The sequence below is a fragment of the Papaver somniferum genome, chromosome 5, assembly GCF_003573695.1.
Source record: "Papaver somniferum cultivar HN1 chromosome 5, ASM357369v1, whole genome shotgun sequence".
Classification (NCBI taxonomy): Eukaryota; Viridiplantae; Streptophyta; class Magnoliopsida; order Ranunculales; family Papaveraceae; genus Papaver; species Papaver somniferum.
The window spans coordinates 216724305-216734351 of NC_039362.1; positions in this window are offsets into that span (position 1 = coordinate 216724305).

A 10047-nucleotide genomic window follows, 5' to 3' on the forward strand; every position below is an offset into this window, starting at 1 on the left:
TCCTGGGTAAACCACATCAACTAGAGGATGGGTTTCTAACGACTGAACTTCTTCCTGGACAGCATTAGGTTCGGGAAAACGAGTATGAAGGTAATCTTGTAAAATTGTCGAGGCAGAGATATCAAGTCCTAAGTGAAGGGACTTTCTGAGAGTTAAAGGTAAGGAACTAGGAAGGTGATAATCACCCCCAAACTTAGAGTTTTCAGTGTCTCTAGATAGACTAGTTACAATCTCCCTAATTTCTAGATCATTAGATTCTTGAAAATGGTCAATTGATTCTTCTAATTTATTATCAGGTAGTGCATCTTTACTCATCTCTACGGGTATATCTTCTTCATCTAATACTATTGTTTCTAAGTCGCTAGACTCTAAAACATCATTTTCGGAATAAACCCGTTCCTCTAAACCATTATCGGCTTCGTAATCAAAAGGAAAAACTACATCGTCTAAAACGGTGGCATCCGTAATCAAATCCTCGTCCTTTTGAATAGGTGAATAATCATAAAAATTATTTGGATTTGAACTAGAAATAATATAATCATTATAAAGCTCAATTGGATTAATAGATTCCTGATTACTATGCCTACATATTTCAGATTCTTCATTACTATTATCCTCATCATCATAATAGTACAAAGATGATTGAACCTTATCTAAATAAGTAGTGTCTTTTATTCTAGCCTCGTCCTCTAAATTAGGCAAATATTCACTATTGATATCAAGGGTAGAATTAGAAACCCTATTTTGGAAATTTAGATTATTTCGAGCAGCATTAGCCAACTGTTCATTTTCTGCCTCTCGACGTGCCTGGATTTCACTGAGCATAACACTTATACGTTTACCACTCTCGTTTATCATCTCAGAATATCGTGTACTCTCTTCTTTTGAACTATTCATTGCAACTAAACGTTTATACGTCCTTTCAATCCGTTGTTGGGTCTCTTCTAGAGATGGAACAGGTTCAGAAATATCATAATCAGGACTAGTTTCCAAAAACGAGTAACCAGTACTACAGTGTTCCTGATTTTCTTGCTCGTAAGACCAATTCGCGTGTGGATAGTAATTGGGCTCACCATGGTATGAACCATAACCTTGAAAAGGTTGGCGTTCCCAACTACTATTCCCACCATGGTCATAAAAATGATGATGTCCAAATTCAAATTCAGATCGATACTCATTGTATTGGCTTCTGTCATACTAGTTCGACATTCTTAATTGCAAGGGAATTCTACACAATCACAAACAAGGCTGACTCGACCAAATCAAACCTACTGATTTCTAGCAAACAAAAAGCATGATGGATCCACTTAGATTGTTTTCTAGACCAGCTTCTATTCCTTCGAAAAGTAATTGGTTACAATTTGAGCACACCCCTCTGGAATCAATCCGAGCTAATGTAAGTTGAATCGAGGCGAGAGAAGCTCAGTGGAGCTTTGATACCCAAGGCCTCACCGCTATCACAAGGCGACGCGGTCACGCATTCAACTTACAGAAACCATCAAGAACTTTGAAGTATGCTTAAAAGAGTAACCAATATTTTTCGAAAGATTTTCCTACCAAGCTCGTTACCCTATCAGTCTCGTTCTAATCAGATTTTAAGCTTGGGTTCGCGTTAGGTTTCGTTTGCCTAAGGCGGGCAATAAGGGAACGGTGATGAAATCCGAACCCTTATCTTATATGGCCAGTTCTTGCCCTTTACTAGGAAATTAAAGCAGTCGGTTCAGTCCTCAACATATAATCACCTTAAGGCAGACAGTAAACCCGCTGACAGGAGATTTGCGGGTGTTTAGAAGTTTACCTCCCGTACCAGACGGGCGAAGAACCACTGTAGTCGACTCGGGCCACTGACTCCGGTGTTAGTGTGCGAGCTCGAGGGGCCGAGACGATATTGTAATCGTCGTCCTTCCCTGCAAACAATTTATATTTAATTTTTTTTTATATAACCCTTCCGTAGGATTTAAAATTAAAATAAATTGTCCAAAGTCCAGTCCAATGAAAAGAAATACAAAAAATAATAATAATAATTACAAAAATAAAATAAAATGGAAAGTCTTTTAAAAAAAATAAATCTCTCTCTTTTTTTTTCTCTCTCTTTTTTCTTTATTTTTTTTGCTTTGTCTTTTTTTCTTCTCTTTTAACTTTAAGCTTTGATTCCAAGGTCTTTAGTATCCAACTTCAAACCTGTAATACAAAGACACAACCAAAGAGACGTAAAAAGAACAAATGGAATAATAAAAAATATTAAAAAACCTAAAAATTTCACCTAAGCACAAATCCCCGGTAGCGGCGCCAAAATGATTAGGATCTTTGATTGTGATTGTAGTAAATAGTGGTAAAAAGATTCGTTTCAGACTTGTGAAGGAAATGGAATTTTTAGATTTAAAAAAATAAATATATATAAAAAAATATTAACAATGGGCGAGAGGTACTGGGACTAAGGATTTGGCCGAATTCACTACACATGGTTCATTCATATATTCTTTGACAATTTAAAACTCAATAAAATTAACATGGACTCTGATTTTGCCAAGATAGATTCTCAAAACATCGATTGTAAGTCCTAAACATGATGTATCAAAACATCTAAGCTAAGCATACATCATCAAATTAAATAACAACCAATTAATTCAAATCATATTTCAATTTTAAATTAATGCAAAAGTCATAAAGAAGAATAGAATAAATTTACCCGTGTATGAAATTCACCCTCCTCCGTCGTCCCAGTGTTGGGTTTAGCTCATCATGATAAAAACACCTGCTCAAATGGTGTTTACAATGAAGAGAAGAAGAGAAAATGGTGTAAACAGCTAATGTGCGACCCACAGGAAGCGTCACAAAAGAACGATAAAAGAGAAGTGCTATTGTCGTTGTGGTTCTAAGACCCACACCTACGACCCACGCCTGTGAGTCTGTTTCACTGTTGATAAACGACTGTCCCTGCGAGTCTGTTCTTCGTGTTCTTGGTGTTCTTCAACATCCGGAGGAGCAGAAATAAAGTCTCATAAACTCTTGATTTCTCGCTCCTAAGCTCTCCTATCGACCCCAAACTCTCGATACCCTTCCTTGTACCTGGAGAAACTTATTTATATTCAACAGGGCCCTCGAATCTCTCCATAACTTCAAAATATTTCCCATGACTCGGCAGTAAAGATAAAATATTCTCGGATTGTTTTCTTTCCTTTCCTGCCTACTCACGCTGTCAACCAGTGTTTACACGCTCCAAACATGCTCCCAGATCATCAAGGAATGTGTCAAGACGTTGCAAACGCATGCCATCATCCATACAGCATCGACACAATCCCGAGTATCTTTTCTCAACCACGTATTCCCTGATTTCTTTAAACCGAGAATCAAGCCCAACTGGATCGATTCCAACAACCAAAATAGCTTCCCATATCCATATCACGTCTACCCAACAAGAATCAGAGGTTTAGTCTACCTCTAACCCCTACAAATATCCGATTGAAATCTGCCAGGGAAGAAAAAAAATTTCCCGCCAAAACTGAAATTTGAATTTGAGAAGAAGGACACCCCTTATCAAGTGGTCGCCCCTTATCCGCTGCTGGAGTCCGAATAACACATGTCCCTTGGGGTGTCTTTAGTAATTTTTCTGGGGTGCTTCCGGTGCATTTCTGCTGTGCCTTTAGTAATTTGTCCTGGGGTGTAAAACACTACTTTTCGAGCCCATTTCGCCGCAAGGACTTATTTCTCTAAAATTTCCTACAAAGACATAAAATAACACAATAAATACAAAATCGAGCACTAACAATACATACAAATGAGACATATTAGACACATAAATGTGTCTATCAATGAGCAAGCTAGGTCTTATTCCAAAACTATCCATGCACGATTTGGAAAAATGTGAACTCTGTACCCAAGCAAAGATAATCAAGAGTTCTCATAAATCTGTTATTAGAGAATCCGAACCTATAGAGTTAATGCATTTTGATTTTGAAGGTATGTTAACTAGAAATGCAAAAAGATATATCATGACTTTTATTGATGGTTTTTCTAATTATACCTATGTGTACTTGGTAAGTCGTAAGAATGGAGCTATTTAAAAATTTAAGGTTTTTATTGCTGAAGTTGTGATGCAGTTTCAATGGTAAGAGTGTATTTGATACTCGTACTTTTATAAATATTTGGTTTTAAGACTTTATTAACTAAAATATTAAAAATAAATAAAATATAAATAAAATATGGTAACAAGATGAAGAGAGACAAATCTAGGTTCTTGGATTCCACTACTTTTTATGATTATAAACTCAATAACAATATCTTTGACACAATACTCTTAATTTACTCAAAGCAATTTCAAACTCAATCCCATTCTTAGGAGGGGATAACATTACAAGCCCTTAGATTGGTTAGTGCTATCCTGAATTGGCACAAGTTTCCAGGCTCCGGAGTTTATTCCTTGTAACAAAAAATTAAAAGTGTTTTCCCTACATCCAAACTTAAATCTAACATCGTCCTCAATTTTTATAATTCAAGGCAAAACCAAAAGTATAAGTAACAGAAGGATTCAGTAAAGACAAAAGTCATAAAGACAGTACCTTGGTGAAGCGTAACAAACCTCAATGGAGAATAAGGGAAAAAAACAATAACAAAAACCTACAAAAAAAAAATACAACATACAACTACCTCAACGGTCAATCAATGTAAACATGATCCTGCAGACAGACCTCCTCAACATCACCTGTAGTAAATGGCTCTAAAAGGGATTCAATCTCTGACTGTTAACCTTTGAAAAATTACTACAATATGGTATCTCAATTTCAACACCATCATGAGGAAAACTGTGTGTACCACGAAACAAATGGTCCACAAAGAACTAACTTCCCAGGGAATAAATGCAAACAATTATCATACATAAGAACTTTTTGACCTGGTAAATTGACTTTCTTAAAATATTACTACCGTATGTATCTCTATGAATTTTATCCAACTCATTGAGCTAGAGTTTTCTGTGATATTTTGCCTTGTTAAGTGAAAATTTTAGCTTCTTAACATCCCAATATGCTCTATTCTCTAATTCAACTGGTAAATTGACTTTCTTAAAATATTACTACCGTATGTATCTCTATGAATTTTATCCAACTCATTGAGCTAGAGTTTTCTGTGATATTTTGCCTTGTTAAGTGAAAATTTTAGCTTCTTAACATCCCAATATGCTCTATTCTCTAATTCAACTGGTAAGGGATATTCTTTTTGAAATACTATACGGTAAGGTGACATTCCAATGAGAGTTTTAAACGCATTACTGTAATCCCAGAAGACATAAATAAGCCTCGATAACCATTCTTTTCGATTAGGATAAAATGTTGGTAATACCATATTGTTTCATTAAAAGCGCAAATGGTATATTACGAAAGTGTATCCCTCCATTACTAATTATAGCTCACGGTGTACTACAACGTTTAAGTATATTATCTTTCAAAAACTGGAGTATGACCTTGTAGTCATCAGTTTAACATAAAACCGCCTCAACCAACTTAGACATATAGCCTACAACGACAAACATATAAAGAAAACCCAAAGAATTAGTAAATATACCCATAAAATCAGTGCCCCATATATCAAATACCTCAACAACCAAATAGGGTTCAAAGACATCATATTTCTACGCGAAATGGTCCCTTACTTCTGGCAACAATTTTATGAACATTACAATATCTTAGCAGAAAAGTAGGCTAGTTGAATCTACACTACAATATCTTAGCAGCAATTTTTTTAACGCTAAAGTTACCCCCACAAGAATGTTCAATACAAAAGGAAATACTACTTTGCTGGTCACTCTCAGGTACACATGTCATAATAATCTGATATGGACAATACTTAAATAGACACGGATAGTCCCAAAACAAGTGCTTAACCTCATCTAAAAATCTAGAAGGATATTGCTTACCCCAGTGTTGGGGATATTAAACAGTAACAAGATAGTTCACTATATTTTCATACCAAGGTAACTCAGAAACAAAGAACGGTTGTTCATCAAGAAAGTTATCCCTTACATAAGGGGAATCATAAGGGGCATCCACAACGATCCTAGACAAGTAATCTACTACTATAGTTTCAGAACCCTTTTTGTCTCTGAAAAAGCAGGGGTCTAACAACACCACCCAATATTTATCTTTGCAATATGTATGGACTAACTCCAATATACTTTCAAGAGAATCAACTAGACAGTCAGACTCAATCTAGATAAAAGTATATCGAGGAGTTAATCTCTCTCTCTTGATTTGATTTACTCAAGCATAATATGCGAGTCCTAATCAAATACAAGGAATACCTTGGATGGTACCAAAGACCAATATCCAAGTATCAATCAATGTAAATCAACAACCAAAGGTTGGATATTCTAATTGATTGATCTTCAACGCACAACCTGTATTATTTCAATTATAAAATATAATGCGGACATATAAATAACACAAACACCAGAATTTTGTTAACGAGGAAACCGTAAATACAGAAAAACCCCAGGACCTAGTCCAGATTGAACACACACTGTATTAAGCAGCTACAAACACTAGCCTACTCCAAGCTAACTTCGGACTGGACTGTAGTTGAACCCCAATCAATCTCACATTGATCCAAGGTACAGTTGCGCTCCCTACGTCTCTGATCCCAGCATGATACTACACACTTGATTCCCTTAGCTGATCTCACCCACAACTAAGAGTTTCTACGACCCAAAGTCGAAGACTTGAAATAAACAAATCTGTCTCACACAGACAAGTATATAGAAAGGATAAATCTGTCTCCCACAGATCAACCCAAAGGGTTTTTTTCCGTCTTTTGGTAAATCAAGGTGAAGATGAACCAATTGATAATCTGGTCTTATATTCCCGAAGAATATCCTAGAGTTATCAATCACCTCACAACAATCTTAATCGTATGGTAGCGAAAAAAGATGTTGTGGAATCACAAACAATGAGACGAAGATGTTTGTGATTACTTTTATATCTTTCCTATCGGAGATATCAATCTCAAGCCAATCTATGTGATTGTACTCGTACGATAGAAGATACAAGATCAGATCGCACAACTACGAGAAAGTAGTATCTTCCTGGCTTCACAATCCCAATGGAATATTTAGGTCGTTAACCTGGTTTTTAAGAAGAAACCAAAGGTTAAAGGAGAATCGACTCTAGCAAAACCAGCTAGTGTCACACGTAAGGTGTCGGGATTAGTTTTACACACTTGCTAGAGTTCCCCTTATATAGTCTTTCAAATCAATGTTTGCAATCAATGTTAGCTTAGTAACAAACCATTCAATATTCACCGTTGGATGAAAACCTGATTAGATTCAAGCTAATATCTTTCAACCGTTAGATCGAAAACTTAGCTTGTTATACACAAATTAAATGCACGTTTCTAGGTTTGTGTAACCCTACCCAAACATGTACATTTGTTGGTTCAACAATAGTTAACCAAATGGTTATCCATATGATCACTTTCATATCAACCATATTCTTCTTCACCATAACTAGTTCAAATGACTCAAATGAACTAGTTAGAGAGTTGTTCATTTGCAAGGAAATCTTATGTAACTACACAAGACACAATTGAAGCAAAGACGATTTGATTCACTTGAATCGGTTCATGAAATTTATATCCACGGTTTGCAAAATGCATTCCTTAGTTTATATACGTATAAGTTCACAAACAATCGTCTTTAGATATTACCTAACTCAAGTTCGCAGACCAGGTTCGCGGACTAATGTTCGCGGAGGGAGTTAACAAACTCCAGCAGATATTCTCGGAATGATAACTTCCGCCAGTTCGCGGACTGGGTTCGCGGACTGAGTTCACAGCTCTAGTTCCGGTTCTATTGATCAACAAAGTTCTCAAACTTCGGTTCAAGGAATAAGGACTTATACATATATTTGTTTCCAGAACAATGCTTATATCTACCATTGGTTATATAATCTAAACTCTCATTTCAATCATTGAAACATTCTTACAGGACGTTATATAGTTGTTATTCACAAACCATTTCTCGTCAAAGACATTTTCAAAGTGATTGAAACATATCATGACATTCGTCACTAGGTAAAGATGAACTTGGTTGAAGCGAAAGCTTACCAACACATATTTCGAGAAATAGATAGACGAGGTATACTCAGCTCGAAATAGCAAATGTATATAATGAAAGTCTATATGGCAAAGCAACTTTTGTCTCAAAGTAGGAGATAGAGTAGATAGACTTTTGAGTGATAGATAAGTTCAAGTCTCCAAATACCTTTTTGTCGATGAAGTTCCACCAGTTCCTTAAGTAGTTCTTCGTCTTGTATGATGATCCGCCATGGAGTTCTTGAGCTCAACTACACTTTCTATCCTAGTCCGAGACTTAGCTATAGTAGACTAAACATAAAGACTTATAGTTTTGATCACTAACATTGACAAACATGCTTGAGATAGAAACGCATGCGAGTTCGACCGAGCAATGCTATAACAGTCTCTAATATCAAACTTGAATTACTGTAATAAAAGGATAAGTTTGATCAACCTAGGTTTGGTATCATTCTTATACAAAAGATCTTTAAAATAAGTATGATCAGTAAAATTAGTTAGAACCTAATAGGTAGGATCTAAACTTGTCCAAGGCAAAAACGATTGATAGCAGTTCCTTCATGGTAGTTATATGGTTTAGTTGGGCATCATTCAGAGTTTTGATAGCATAGTAAATCACATGAAGTAATTTTTTTTCTCGTTGACCTAACATGGAACAATCTGAAGTACCACACATAATCTCAAAGGGTAAGTTACAATTAGGTGCCTGGACTATGGGGGCGGTAGTGAGTAAAGTTTTAATCTTCTCAAAATCCTCTAAACAAGCATCATCAAAGACAAACATACCCTAATTCAAAAGTAACTTGCAAAGAGATCTTCAAATCAAGCTAAAATCCTTAATGAATCGATGACAAAACCTGCATGCATTAAGAGTGACCTAATCTTTCTTACGGTTTTAGATACTTGTAAACTCTTGATAATGTCAACTTTGGGTTTGTCTACCTCTATACCTTTGAAGAAATTATATGCCCTAAAATTCCTGATTGAAGCATGGAGTGACATTTTTCCCATTTCAGCACTAAATATTTTTTCCTTACACCTAGTCAACAATAATGTCAAATGATGCAAACACTCATCAAAAGATCGATGAACCAAATAATAAAACGTCATCCATAAAAACCTCTAAGAACCGTTCTATGTCAGAAGATATTCTTATCATACACCATTGGGAAATAACAGGTGCATCACACAACTCGTAAGGAATGCGCCTATACGCATACCAAAAGGGTAGGCAAAAGTGCTCTTGGTCCTATGAGGAAATAACAATATGATTATAGCCGGAGTGGCCATCTGAGAGGCAATAATGATTATGTCCAACAAATTTTCAATATCCTTAATGTCTGTTATGGTCCATCATAAAGCTTCATTGTTGTCTTGAAGTACGATCACTAGCCTACTTTCCTACTAAAAAGACTGTTGCTAATATCTTGCGGTGTGAATTCTACTGGCTTACATTGCTTATAGACTCCCATCATCGTATTTCTTGTAAGCGTTTCCAAAATTTAGAAACCATTTTGTGTAAAAATATAAAGCTTTGTACCTTATTTTAGTTATTGAGGTCTTTGATGTGTGGTACAATGATTTTATAAGTCCATTTTCTAATTCTTTATGTTATCTTTACATAGTTGTCTCTATAGACAACAAGAGTTTTGGCACGTGCATACGCACGTGATTCGTTCGATGGTAGCAGTAGGTTTCTCTAGACATATTATACCACTCACTCATTTCTACTTCTCCGTTTACTGTACCTTTCCCTCTCAAGACTATTTCTGCCTCTTCGCCGCCACTGCCATGAAATCTCCTCACGATGAAAGAAAAACAAACACTGATCAAGTGATAGAAAAGTTTTATTACAGTGATTTCACTAATTAATTCTTCAAGGGCTATGTATGCATACGGAGATTCGCTAAAAATTGTATACGATCATCTCATGAATTTAAAAATTGTTTTAACAACTTTTCTGAA